The 14708-nt window shown below is 39.7% G+C and overlaps 2 pseudogenes; both read left to right on the plus strand.

Annotated features, from left to right (window-relative positions):
• Positions 1-3146: 3146 nt before the first annotated feature.
• On the plus strand, positions 3147-3687 carry LOC103222892 (ADP-ribosylation factor-like protein 5A pseudogene; annotated as a pseudogene).
• A 233-nt stretch (positions 3688-3920) lies between these two features.
• LOC103222891 (actin-related protein 2-like) lies at positions 3921-5355 on the plus strand (annotated as a pseudogene).
• The last annotated feature ends 9353 nt before the right edge of the window (positions 5356-14708 follow it).

Here is a 14708-nt window from a genome sequence, read left to right on the forward strand (position 1 = left end):
AATTTCTCTCTTGTTGCCCAGGCTGGAGTGCAATGGTGCAATCTCAGCTCATTGCAACCTCTGCCTCCCAGGTTCCAGCAATTCTCCTGCCTCAGCCTCCTGAGTAACTGGGATTACAGGCATGTGCCACCATGCCCTGCTAATTTTTTGTATTTTTAGTAGAAACTGGGTTTCTCCATGTTGGTCAGGCTGGTCTGGAACTCCCAACCTCAGGTGATCCACCCGCCTTGACCTCCGAAAGTGATGGGATTACAGGCGTGAGCCACCACACCTGGCCGGAATCTTAAAAAGTTTAATACATGGAAGCAGAGTACAATGGTGGTTACCAGAGACAGGGAGGTGGGAGAAAAGGGGATCTGTCGGTCCAAGAGTACAAAGTTGCAGTTAGGTGATTATAGTTGTTAATACTGTATACTGGAAATTTGTGAAGAGTATATTTCTATTAACTATATGAGAAGATAGATGTGTTCATTAGTTTGACTATAGTAATTATTTGTGTGTGTATATATATACACACACACACATAGATTTTCATATATATGAATCAAAACAGGCTGTCCACTTAAATATATTTAATTTTATTTTAAAAATAAAAATATGAAACAAAAAAAGCATGCATATAGTCTTAAACTCAACTATGGATATAAATAAGTGCACTGCTAATCAGAGCAGTGAATTAAATGTCAGTTACATTTGTTTGCTTATATTGTAACCTTTCCTTTTATTTTCATATGTTTTCTATTTATAATTATGCAAATATTTAATGAGTTCACAATGCAACTATATATTAAATATGCTCAACATATTTTATAAGTGGTGAATGTTACAAGTTTTAGGTCATAGTCACTGTAAGAATGTTCCCTTGAGAAGTGTTATTTTCTGTTGGTTTGTATTTTAAAACATTTACCGCCACCAAGAGATAGCCTGGGTTTTTCTAATCTTCGCCCACCATAGAGAATGTTATAATGAATGCCTCTGAGCCTATATCACTATGGGCTATTAAGCATACTTCTGACAGATAGCTTCTTAGATTTGGAATTGCTGATCCAAAATCAATGAACATGTTAAAATATGACAATTTTCACCCTTAAATATGCTGTTAAAAATCATAGTTTCATTAATTTTATGTAATAGTACAGTACCAGTTTTCCCACACTTCACACTACAATCAGATACTATAAATTTCTTTAATTCTTATATATATTACAGGGAATAAAATCATCTCATTGCTGTTTCAACTTGAAGTTTCTGATTACTGTAATTCTAAATGTACTGTGTCATGTTTATTATATAGTTTATATTACATTTTGTGAACTCTACTTTCAGTCTCCTTTACTGCAAAAAGTAATATGTGTGGAAACAAAATTGGTTTTATTCAAGAGTATCTTTCCTTTGTCTAAGGTCTGTTTGAATTAGGCAAGAAAAAAAATCACATATTCGTCCAAACAGTACAATGTCTGTGTCCATTTCACAGTAGCAATACAATGTGAATAGAATCACACTCATATCTGCCATGACAAAACTAACGCCTTAAGTACCACATTCATTTTGCATTGAAAATTCATTTTTTAAATTTTTTCAGCTACATATGGTCAATTTCTTTGTATGTTGCATAGCTTCCAGTTGCATCTACGAGTCTTTTATTTTTCAATAGTTTTGGGATACTGGTGGTTTTTGCTTACATGAGTAAGTTCTGCAGTGGTGATTTCTGAGATTTTGGTGCACGCGTACCTGACTAGTGTACATTGCACCCAATATATACTCTTTTATTCCTCACATGCTCCTCCTTTTCCCTCCGAGTCCCCAAAGTCCATTGTATCATTCTTATGCCTTTGCATCCTCATAGTTTAGCTTCCACTTACAAGTGAGAACATATGATACTTTGTTTTCCACTCCTGAATTACTTCACTTAGAATAATGGCCTCTGGCTGCCTCCAGGTTGCTGCAAAGGCCATTATTTCATTCCATTTTATGGCTGAGTATTATTCCACGGTGTATATATACATCATATTTTCTTTATGCACTTGTTGGCTGATGGGCATTTAGTTGATGGGCATGGTTAATGGGTTTCATATTTTTGCAATTGTGAGTTGTGCAACTATAAACATGCATGTGCATCTGTCTTTTCCATATAATGACCTCTTTTCCTCTGGGTAGATACCCAGTAGTGTCATTGCTGGATCGAATGGTAGTTCTACCTTGAATTCTTTGAGAAATCTAGGAGTCATTTTAATATAGATAATTGAATTGCAGTTAATTCTCCATCTGGTTTTTCACATTGGTTACTTACTGCTGCTGATTTGAGGCCATTTTTCATTTGTATTACTCTATCATTTTATTCATTGTCACATCTCTAACAGTACATGCTGCTTCCAAAGCATATCATGTGAACAGTTTAAAATTCTCAAAGTATAGTTCTTTGTTGAAGCATTTGTAAGTTTTACACAAGCCCTTACATGATCTGTGTTTTGATTTTTAAGTCATCATCTCTTCTATTTTATTTATATTTACTTTTCTTCTTGTGAGATGTAATCTTACACAAACTTTATAGATAGAAAGATGTTGGGAAACTATCACATAGTCTGTTATGTTTATGGTTTTATTTTAATAGGCCAAATTCATTGATGAAAAGAGAAATCTTGATAGTTTTTTAATTATGTAGGACACGACATTATTTTATCAGAAAATTGTACGTTGAAAATGTTGTATCATTGTGTATAAAGTGGCATGGATTCAACTTTGTATGCGTGAATTCCATTTGTAATGTTTGAATAGTGGATTACAGTTTTAACATGCTTTCACTTGATTTGGTCCTGTTAGGTAAGCAAGGGACCTTGTGTGTTGGAAAAAGAATTACTTTGGTGCAGCCGCCCCAGAGGAGCTGGGGGAGGGCGCTGGGCCGCGAGGCTCCTCGCAGACTACGTGGCAGAGATTTCGGCGAGCCAGGCAAGTGCCGCAGCGGCAGCGGCCGGGCCTTGCGCGCAGCAGGGCGGCCTGGGCTAGGGCCTCCCTCCGGTTTCCTGGAAGCGGGCCCGCGGCGAGCACCGAAGCAGCAGCAGAGGCTCCAGCGCGTCTCTGTCTTCTCCCTCAGCCTGAGCCAGGGGGGAGTCCAGGCGGCCCGGGTGTCTGGAGCGGGGGGTCCGTGCCCGAGAATGAGAATTTTCTTCACCAGAACATGGAGACTGTTCCATCACCAGGAGCACAAAGTTTTCATTGTTGGGCTGGATAATGCAGGGAAAACTACCATTCTTTACCAATTTTCTATAAATGAAGTTGTACATACATCTCCTACAAGAGGAAGTCATGTAGAAGAGAGAGTGATTAATAATACACTTTTCCTAATGTGGGATATTGGTGGCCAAGAATCTCGTCGTTCTTCGTGAAACACCTACTATACTAACACGGAGTTTGTAATAGTTGTTGTGGACAGTACAGAGAGAGGATTTCTGTAACTAGAGAAGAACTCTAAAATGTTAGCGCATGAAGACCTAAGAAAAGCTGGTTTGCTTGAGTTTTGTTAATAAATGAAATGTTAAAGAATGCATGACTGTAGCAGAAATCGGCCAGTTTTTGAAGCTACGTTCTATTAAAGATCACCAGCGGTACATCCAGGCATGATGTGCTCTGACTGGCGAGGGATTGTGCCAAAGACTTGAATGGATGATGTCACCACTTTAGATTAGATGATCTCTACTGACCTCATAGATTTTGTATAAATGAAGTGCTGGACTTTACCTGAAAGCTGCCAAAATTAATGGTTTAGATATATTTATAATAAACATTTAAACTTTTTCTGTAAGAAGAAATATTAAGACCACTTATTTGAACAGAAAGATGGAGGAGGAGAAGGGAGAAGAAAAAATGCCCCAGCGGCGGCGGCTGTCGGTGTGCAGCGGCAGCGGCTCTCCCCGTGGCAGACGATGGACAGCCAGGACGGGAAGGTGGTGGTGAACAGCACCCAGTTTGTGAAGTGTGGATATGCAGGCTCTAACTTTCCAGAACACATCTTCCCAGCTTTGGTTGGAAGACCTGTTATCAGATCAACCACCAAAGTGGAAAACATTGAACAAGGATCTTATGGTTGGTGATGAGGCAAGCAAATTACGATCAATGTTAGAAGTTAACTAGCCTATGGGAAATGGCATAGTACAAAATAGGGATGACATGAAACACCTGTAGGACTACACGCTTGGACCAGAGAAACTTAATATAGATACCAGAAATTGTAAAATCTTGCTCACAGAACCTCCTATAAACTCAACCAAATACACAGAGAAGATTATAGAGGTAATGATTGAGATTTAGCAGTTTTCCGGTGGGTATGTAACCATCCAGACCGTTCTGACTTTATACGCGCCAAGTTTATTGACTGGTGTAGCCGTAGACTCTGGAGATGGTGTGACTAGTATTTGCCCAATATATGAAGGTTTTTCTCTCCCTCATCTTACCAGGAGACTGGATATTGCTGGGAGGGATATAACTAGAAGCGTGTTGCTTCTATTGCGAGGATACGCCTTCAACCACCCTGCTGATTTTGAAACGGTTCACATGATTAAAGAAAAACTGTGTTACTTGGGATATAATATTGAGCAAGAGCAGAAACTGGCCTTAGAAACCAAAGTATTAGTTGAATCTTATACACTCCCAGATGGACATATCTTCAAAGTTGGGGGAGAGAGATTTGAAGCACCAGAAATTTTATTTCAGCCTTATTTGATCAATGCTGAAGGAGCTGGTGTTGCTGAATTGCTTTTTAACACAATTCGGGTAGCTGACACTGATACCAAATCTGAATCCTACAAATACATTGTGCTTTCTGGAGGGTCTGCTATGTATCGTGGCCTGCCTTCACTGTTGGAACGAGAACTTAAACAGCTTTACTTAGAAGGAGTTTTAAAGGGTGATGTGGAAAAACTTTCTAAATTTGAGATCAGCATTGGAGACCCACCCCGCAGAAAGCACATGGTATTCCTGGGTGGTGCAGTTCTAGCAGATACCATGAAAGACAAAGACAACTTTTGGGTGACCCGACAAGAGTACCAGGTAAAGGGTGCCCGTGTGCTGGAGAAACTTGGTGTGACTGTTAGAAAACTCCAAAGCTTGTTCCCATCACACCCGTAATGCTTTCTTTTTTCCTTTATTGCCAATCTTTGAACTCATTCAACTCGGGGACATGGAAGAGGCCTCTCTGTGCCTTTTGACTGGAAAGGTCAAGTTTTATGCTGGTGTCTTGGGGAAGCTTTGTTAAATTTTTGTTAACGTGGGTAAATCTGAGTTTAATTCAACTGCTTCCCTACATAGACAAGAGGGCTAAGGGTCTTGTCTGCTGCTTTGTTTCTTCTAAGTAGGCATTTAGATCATTCCTGTGGGCTTCCTATTTTCACTTTACTACTCTAAGGCTGCTAGTTGTAATCTTTAGCACACTAGGTGGTATGCCTTTATTAGCCTAAGAAAAAAAAACAGGAGCTTTTACATACTACTGAGATGGGGGGGGCGGTTCGGGATGGGTGGGCAGCTGCTGAACCCTTTAGGGCATTTCCTCTGTAGTGTGGCGCTTTCAACTGTACTGCTGTGGCTTTAATTATCTTAAAGCTTCTCCTGTGAACATCTTAGGGAAATGTTAGGTTCAAAATGAAAGTGTTTTGGGTAGTTTTTGTTGGGATGGGGGGTAACAGTGGGTGGTCTTCTGAGTTTTATTTTTGAGGTTTTCTCTCTGGAATACATAGAGGAACTTTATTTACAGTAGTTTGATTTGGCAGGTTTTCTTCTACTTGTGCTCTGCCTGGAGCTGTTTCCATATGATATAAAAAGCACAAGTGTGGTATTCCATTACTGTGTGGCTTAGGGATTTATGTGTTTTTTAAAATCAACTGTATTAGCTGGGACTAGACTCCCTACAATGTATCAGTGGAAAAGTAACATTTAAAAATCCTTTTGGTAATTCAGATTGCAGATTTTAAGTGCTTACGATCTGGTGTTTTGTTAATGCTTCTGTTTATTCCAGAAGCATTAAGGTGACCCATTGCCAAGTGTCATTCTTGCAAATTATTCTTTTATGTAACTGACCAGTGCTTAATAAAAGAAGCAGGTACTTACAAATAATTACTGGCAGTAGGTTATAATTGGTTTAAAAATAACATTGGAATACGGGACTTGCTGCTAGTTGGGTAATTTTCATTAGTTTGTTAGTTTTGATTTGAAAACTAGAAGTAGAGTAAAATTTGACTGTTTAAAATGCTGACCCAAAAAAAAAAAAAATCAAGATTTAAATTTTTAATCTGTACTGAAAAACTAATCATAACTGTTAATTCTCAGCCATCTTTGAAGTTTGAAAGAGGAGTCTTTGGTATTTTGTAAATGTTAGCAGACCTTCCTGCCAGTGTCAGAAAATCCTATTTATGAATCCTGTAGGTATTCCTTGGTATCTGAAAAAAATATCAAATAGTACCCATATATGAGTTATTTCTAAGTTTGAAGAATAAAAAGAAATTGTATCACACCACAAAATACAGGTTCTGGAAAAAAATATTTTTCTTCATTTTAAAACTTGTGTTAACTAATAATGGTGTTGAAGGAAGAGTCTTAATTTGAGGGTGACTAAAATCAAAGACATTATTGACTTGAGGGGCCTCTGTTTTGTAAGAATACATAATTAGCTTAAATAAGCAGTAAAAGGTTAGTTTTAATTGTGTAGCTTCTGTTAATATTGTGGTTTTTTGTCTGTTTTACCTCAATGTGAACAGAGAAGTTTGCCTGCATGTTGGAGATGTCTCAGAACACATGAATAGCCCATACTAGATCTTGGGAATGTGGATTTTAGAGTCAATTTGGAATAAGTTTTTATATAAATACCCCCGGCATTTTGAGAATGGGGCTTGTTAAAGGACGCGTATGTAGGGCCAGTACCTACTGGCAGTTGGGTTCAGGGAAATGGGGTTGACTTGGCCTTTGGTGCTTTGATCATAATTTTAAAATATGGGAGTAGAAGACAACAAAGAATGGAATTAACTCCTAAAACAATGAAAGAGCATTTATCATTTGTCCCTTGAATGTGGAATTTGTTTTTGATTTAATAATTCTGGTAAATGTGACAGTTAAAATGGTGTATTATGTGTATATATATTGTAATTTAGAAATTCCATTTTATAATGTTACTATTCCAAGGTGAAATAATGCATTTGAATTTGGAATTTGGGTGGAGTATTAGGTTTAACTGGAGTTGTTAAGTATGAATCCCCTAGGGAAAAAAAAGTTCTGTTTTAAAAAGCAATCTGATTCTTAGCTCTTGAAACTATTGTTAAATTTCCAGTAATTACAAATTATAAATTTTTAAATTAGAATTGCCAATACTTTGACCTTTGGGAAGGGTTTCTTAGAAATACATTTAGTAATGTCCTCAAGATTTAGTCTTACATTTAAACATTTTTCTTTAAAACATGGTGTTGGTTGTTCACTTTTACACAGTTCTGAGTACTGTTAGTATCTGGAAAGTATCTTGACATAGTGGAAGCTAAACAGTCTAAATGATTTTTTTGTTTTTTTTTTTTTTTGAGACGGAGTCTCGCTCTGTGGCCCAGGCTGGAGTGCAGTGGTGCGATCTCAGCTCACTGCAAGTTCCGCCGCCTCCCGGGTTCACGCCATTCTCCTGCCTCGGCTTCCTGAGAAGCTGATACTACAGGCGCCTACTACCAAGCCCGGCTAATTTTTTTGTATTTTTCGTAGAGACAGGGTTTCACCATGTTTGCCAGGATGGGCTCAATCTCCTGACCTCGTGATCCGCCCACCCCGGCCTGCCAAAGTGCTGGGATTACAGGCATGAGCCACCGCGCCCGGCCAACAGTCTAAATTTAACATGAAATACTTCTTTTTCATTCAGAAAATGCAATCAGATTTTTTCAAAGTCAAAAAAAAAAAGAAAACAAAGATGAAGTCTCACCTTCCAATTTACTTTCTCATTAGTTTTAACCAAAGTAAGTTATTAAAGCTGTGATATTTTTCTCCTAATGAATCCTCTCAGGGCATTGTGTAGCCTGTGGTAAACACAAAGGGAGAGGAAGACATTTTGAATTTTAAGAGCTTTTTTATCAGTATAACCCTCCCTAGTTGAATGTTGTTTTCTTCTTGTTCCATTAAGTCAAAATACAAATCAGCACAGATACTCAGTTTTCAATGTTTTAAAATGTGATGTTACTTATGAAAAGTATCTTGGTTAAGGTTGTGTGTGTATTTTGTATACACCTCAATTTCAAGTTAATGGCATTGATTTATGTTCTTAAAAAAAACAAATAATACAAATATTAATAATATCCTTTGTTATAACCATAATAAGTATAGTATTGGCATCGGTGTTCAGTGCCATTTTATACTTTCTCCCTGTGTTCTCTGTATTGTACTAACCAACTTCCCAAGTGATTGAGGTGTTTGTTTAAAAAAAAAAAAAAAAAAAAAGGAAAAGGAAAAAGCATGACATTGTGTATCGATTTTTTTAGTGTTGACCAAAATCACCCACATGGAAACATGTAATTCAACAGAGTGGACTAGCGATCAGATTCTCGGCTTAGTATTACTAATGGGCAGGATTGTACAACGAGCAACTATTAGATTATTCCTTTCAGTGTTTTGTATGGCATCTAAGTTACTGAATAAATTATTAATCCATTAATCATGAATCAAATTATGATTAAAATTATTAAATGGATGCTCAGCATTAACTGAAAACTATTGTGTGAAACATGTCTACCCAGGAAAGTAACATTCTATAAATACTATTAAACAACTTAGGTATATGATTTTTAAGTATTAAATTATATGTCAAACAGTTAAAGTGAATTTCAGAGTAAAAGTAAGGCGTATCTGAGCAACATTAATAATTCCTTAATTTGCAAATTTCTTTCTTATTTGGGTACTTGGAATATAGTGTGAGATTTTTTATTTCTAAATTTTGTTGCTTCTTCTGTTACATAAATGCATTGTTTGACAATTATAAAATGCAAGTGTTTTTTGAATGATTTTAAGAATTTGGCTTAAAAATTGATTGACACAATGTATTATTTGTACTAAGAAGTAATTTGACACAGAACACCCTTTATGTTTGCTTATTTTTCTTCAGTGCCTGAAACTCAAAGGTATTCCTGTCACAGCTGGAAAAAAACTTATCCTAAATGTGTTAAAACATATTCTTGGGTACTCTGTTTGTGTATCTTTCATGCCTTGAAAATCTGAAGGTTAATCCAAGCTCACATGTTTTAGCATATTTGAGGAAGAAAAAAACTACTTTTAGTAGCAGCCTTTTAAATTTCATGAAGATTTTGGTGAGGAATAATAGTATATACTTAAGTACTGACAAAACTTTGAAAGTTTCTTTCTATAAAATGGGAAATACTCAACATCTAAACCCAAGTCAGGCAGGGGGATCAGTATGTAACATTGTATGTTTTATATTTATAATGTTCAAAATGCAAGCGTAACATTTAATCTTTGTCCACATGGTTTTCGAAAAGTAAGTCTTAAATTACCAAGCTTTTCTCATATGTTCTCATACTTTCTCAAATCACTATGAAGAATTACTTGTTATCTATTAAAAATCCCCTACACTCAAATCTGTATTATGGTTTCACCAAATATTCTGTGATGTAGCCCAGAAAATCCACACCTTTTGTCCTTTTTATGTTTTAATTTGAATAATCATGTGCCTTGGATTGCTGCCACATCAGTTTAACATGATATCAGCACATTCCCATGTCATCAAGGTGTTGGCTCAGATTTGTTCTTATTTGGATGTTTAAAGCTTGCAGTACCTTGTTACAGTTGGTTTAGTGTAGTGGATTATTGACATGACACCATGAGAAGATGTGGAATTCTATACCACGTTTATAAAACATGATTTTGTTTTCTACCCTTCAAGGTAAACGTGAAAAATAAGGTGGTATCTGTGTACCTGTACATAAATCCAAAATTATAGTTGGGAAAAAAGAAATTGATATATGAAAATGTCAAAAAAAAATTACTTTAGTGCAAGAAAGGTTAATTGATGATTAGGACTTTTGATAAGTTAGCAAATTGGATACTGTATTCAAATCTTGGATTCAATATTGGGCTGACAATAGTACTGTTTTAAGGTTTCTATGAGGACTAAGTGAGAGAACTTACTAAAAATGCATTCAATATATGTTTATTATGTCATTATCTCCTTACTCCCTTTGTGGAGTTTATGAAGCAAGTCTCACAGAAGTTTGAATCACTTGTCAAATATAACCTATTTCAGAATCCCCGAGGATTTATGCTTTCTATTCTAAAAACTGCTTTGTAAAATGTGGAATAAATGACCAGTGCCATTGTCTAGTCCAATTTGTTTATTTTACATCAGAGAAATCTGAGTCATGGAAGGCATATTACTGTGTCAGCCCATGGCCAGGCCATTAGGTTTTGAGTAGGTCGGAAATTGTGATGGTACCTTCTTTTGTATTTTAAGATGTGTTAATATTGTGAGTACAAAAATGATGATTTCATAACAGAGTGTGGTAATCCAGCAAAATGCATTGTAATTTTAAATATGGAAGAATATTACTGATTTTGAGTTTTTGTTTTGTTTTAATCTATGAGAAATACTGCATCTCACATTTGCCATGTTTAAAAATGTATGCATATATACTCAAACATTTATTTTTTATCCTCCGAATAGCATCAAGTCATCTAACACAGGTGCTGTTCAGTGGAGAAACAAATAAATGTTTGAGTGAATGAATATTTTTACAAGATTAATATTTTAATATAATTTCTGAAATTAAAGAAAATGGTGTTACATAGTTTAGTTTAATCCATGCTTTCCATAGCAATTAACATGTATGCTTACGTTTCAAAGCAGAGGACCAAAACGAGATGAAAGCTGTTTATTCTTGCAGCGTATGACTGATAAATCTAAGTGCTAGATGCCTTTTCTAGCATTCATTAACCTTATCCTTTTGTAAAAATTTCTATGGGATGAACTGATAATTTGGAGCCTATTACTTGCACAAAAGCGACACTTCTTGCCCTGTTGAAAGAACTAGACGTGCAGTTATGTGAGAAGTAAAATAACCTAATATGTCTTTACAGAAAATGTATTCTGAGAAGAAATAATGTTTTGAATTAACGGCAAATTATTGAAGTATTCACCAGCTTTTCAGTGCTTTATTTAAGCAATAAACAATACATTAGAATTTTGTTTATAATACAAATTTACAAATAGTCATATGTGGGAAGAGTTATAGAAAGCACCTTAATTAAGTAGACCAACAATTATAAAGTGATATGAAAAGTATTTTACAATATATATTTACTAGTCAAAATATTGCCTTATAACTTATCATTCCAAACATCATTTGATACAATAGAGCAAATTTAGAGGAAAGAGCTTTATTCATGTAAGAGTTCTTAAAGGAATTTTTATAAGAATCATTGGGGATATTTTTGAAATTATTTAAAAAATTATTAATAGTTGTGTTAAAATACTCATAAAATGAAATTTATCATCTTAATGTTTAAGCACACCATTCAGCGTTGTTAAGCCTATTAATGTCACTGTGCACTCAGTCTCCAGAACTCTTTGCATCTTGCAAAACAGACTCTGAGCTCATTATACAACTGTTCATTCCCCTCCCACCCTCAGCTCCTGCCAATCACCCTTCTTTCTGTCTCTAACTTTAGTTACCCCACGTAAGTGGAATTGTACAGTATGTGTCTTTTTGTGACTGGTTTAACGTAGCATAATGTATTTCATGTTGTTGGATGTGTCACAATTTTTGTCCTTTATAGCTGAGAGTAACATGTCATTGTGTATCTATACTATGTTTTTGGTTTTTTCTTTCTCTTTGACATGAAGTCTCTGTTGCCCAGGCCTGAGTGCAGTGGCACAATCTCAGCTCACTGAAAGCTCCGCCTCCCAGATTCATGCCTTTCTCCTGCCTCAGCCTCCCAAGTAGCTGGGAGTACAGGTTCTCGCCATCATGCCCGGCTAATTTTTTGTATTTTTAGGAGAGATGGCGTTTCACCATGTTAGCCAGGATGGTCTCGATCTCCTGACCTCTTGATCCGCCCGCCTTGGCCTCCCAAAGTGCTGGGATTACAGGCGTGAGCCCCTGTACCCGGCCTCCATGTTTTGTTTATGCATTCATATCCATTGGTGGTTACATAGTTGTGTCCACTTTCCGACCATCGTGAGTACTATTGCTATTAACATTGTGAACACTGTTGCTATTAACATGGAGGTACAAATATTCTGAGACTGTGCTTTCAGGGGTAGATTCCCAGAAGTAGAACTGCTGGCCCATATGTTGATTCTATATTCAGCAGAACTTCCTGGTATCCTGCTGGGGCCTGGTTTCTGCCTGGGGAGTGGGTATCTACTTGGTTGCTGTTGTTTACTTTGGTCCTAGTACCCTCCTGGGACCTGGTGTGCACCTGGGGCCTATGTCCACCTTGGACCTGTTGTTTCTCTGGGGCCTTGTGCCACCGTGGGTGTCAGCCTGGTTCCTGATATCCACCTGGGGCCTCATAAGCCACCTGGGACCTGCTGGTCCCTTCAAGCCTGGCGTTCTGGGTCCTGATGTCACCCTGAGGTGTAGGTGTCCACCTGGGGCCACGGGTCCAGCTCTGGTCTGAGTGTCTCTGAGTGTCCCTGTGGGGCCTGACACTCACCAGGGGCCTAGGCATTTATTTGATGCCTGGTGTCCATGTGGAGCATGCCATCCCATGAGGATCGATAATCAGGTGGGGGCTGGGTATCCACCTCGGGCCTATTGTCCTCCTGGGGCCTCAGTGTTTACCTGAGTCTGATATCCATCCTGTGCCTGCTGCCTCCATAGGGCCTCATGTTCCCCTTGATGCTGGATGATCACCCGAGTCCTTGGTATCCTCTGTGGGACAACTGTCCACCTATGGGTTTGTATCCAGCTGTGTCCCGGGTGTGACCCCGGTGCTTGATGTACAGCTTGAGACCATGTCCACCAGAGGCTTGATGTCTATCTGGGGACCGGTGTCTACTTGGGGCCTGATGTCTACATGGGGACTGAGCGTTCACCTGGGGTCTGATGTCCATCTGGGGCCTCCTGTGTTCACCTTGGGCCTCATATTTACCTGGGGCCTGGACATCCACTAGGAGCCTGGAGTTCAAGTGGGGCCTCGTGTTCCACTGGGGCCTGTGTGTCAATCTGAGACCTGACATACACCAAGACGTCTGATGTCCCAGCTGGGACCTGGTATGTACGTGCGGCCTTGTGTCTACCTGGGGCCTGGTATTTACCTGGGGCCTGAGTGTTCACCTGGGGCCTGATACTTAGCTGGGACCCGGTGTCCACCTTGGGCCTGCTTGTGTGCCAAACTGTGATGTAATTTGTCCACTTGGGGCCTGATGTCCATGCAAGCACTGGACTCCCCTTGGGACCTTGTGTCCACCCGGGACCTGCTGTCAATGTGGTGTCTGATGTCCAGTGTCTGTCTGTGGCCTGATGTTTTCCTGGGTCCTTGGCCTCCACTGGGGCCTTACGTCCACCTGGAGGGGGGGTGTCCTCATGCAGTGGCCCTTGTCCTGGGGAGAATGAGTGCGGAGTTTCCCTGGCCCTGACCTTCAACGTCCAAGAACTCTCCATCCTACGTATTTTATGGGGAGATTACTCTGTTGCATTTGGCCAGAGAATATGTTACCTTTCGGTTGTTGAGGACTGGTGTTTACGACTGGGGACTTGGGATCCACTTGAAGGTTGGGTGTCCATGTGTAACCTGATGTACCTCTGGGTCGTGTAGTAGCTTCCTGCTGTCTCCCTGTGGCCTGGGTGTTTCACTGGGGCCTGGGTATCAGCTGGGAGCCTGTTACCACCAGCAGTCTGGTGTCCACCTGGAGCCTCATCAGGCTGCCTGGTCTCTGGTATCCACCTGAGGCCTGATGTCCATTTGTATCTTGGTCTCGTCCTGGGTCCTGGTGTCTGCCTGGGGCTTGGTGCCCTCCTGGAGACTGAATTTTCACCTTGGGCCTTTTGTTCACCTGGGTCCTAGATATCCACGTGGGATCTGATGTGCACCTGGGGCCTGTATCTACCTTGTGCCTGTTGTTCTTCTGGGGCCTGGTGTTTACCTGGGCCTCGTTTGTCAATCTGGTACCTGCTCTCCACCTGGGGCCCACATAGCCACCTGGGGCCTGGTTGTCACTTGCAGTCTGGTGTCCTCCTTGGACCTGGTTTCAGTCTGAGGCCTAGTGTTTATTTGAATTTCATATCCTTGTGAGGCCCAGTGTCTGTCTGGGGCCTGAGTGTCCATGTGGGGCCTGATGTTCAGCAGGGTCTCATGTATCCACCTGGGTGCCTTGTATCCACCTGGATCCTGCTGTCCACCCAGTGCCTGCTATTCACCTGGGGCCTGGAATTCTCCTTGGCCTGCTCTTCACCAGAGGCCTGGGTGTCAACCTGGGGCTGAATGTCCACCTGGGGGCCTGAGTGTCTGCTGGGGCCTGATTACTTCCTGGGGCCTGGATGTCCACATGGGATCTGAAGTCTGGACCTCTGGGGTTTTGGTTTTGACTCGGGGCCTGTGTGTTCACCGGGGGCCTGATGTTCACGAAGGGCCTGGAGTTTATCTGGGGCCTGGCATCCACCTGGAGCCTGGTGAACATTGGACAGCCAACACCAGGTTGACACTGTGTCTTAGGTGTATGCCAGTTCCCAGGTGGACTCCAGATT

This window comes from Chlorocebus sabaeus, chromosome 19 (assembly GCF_047675955.1).
Source record: "Chlorocebus sabaeus isolate Y175 chromosome 19, mChlSab1.0.hap1, whole genome shotgun sequence".
Taxonomy (NCBI): Eukaryota; Metazoa; Chordata; class Mammalia; order Primates; family Cercopithecidae; genus Chlorocebus; species Chlorocebus sabaeus.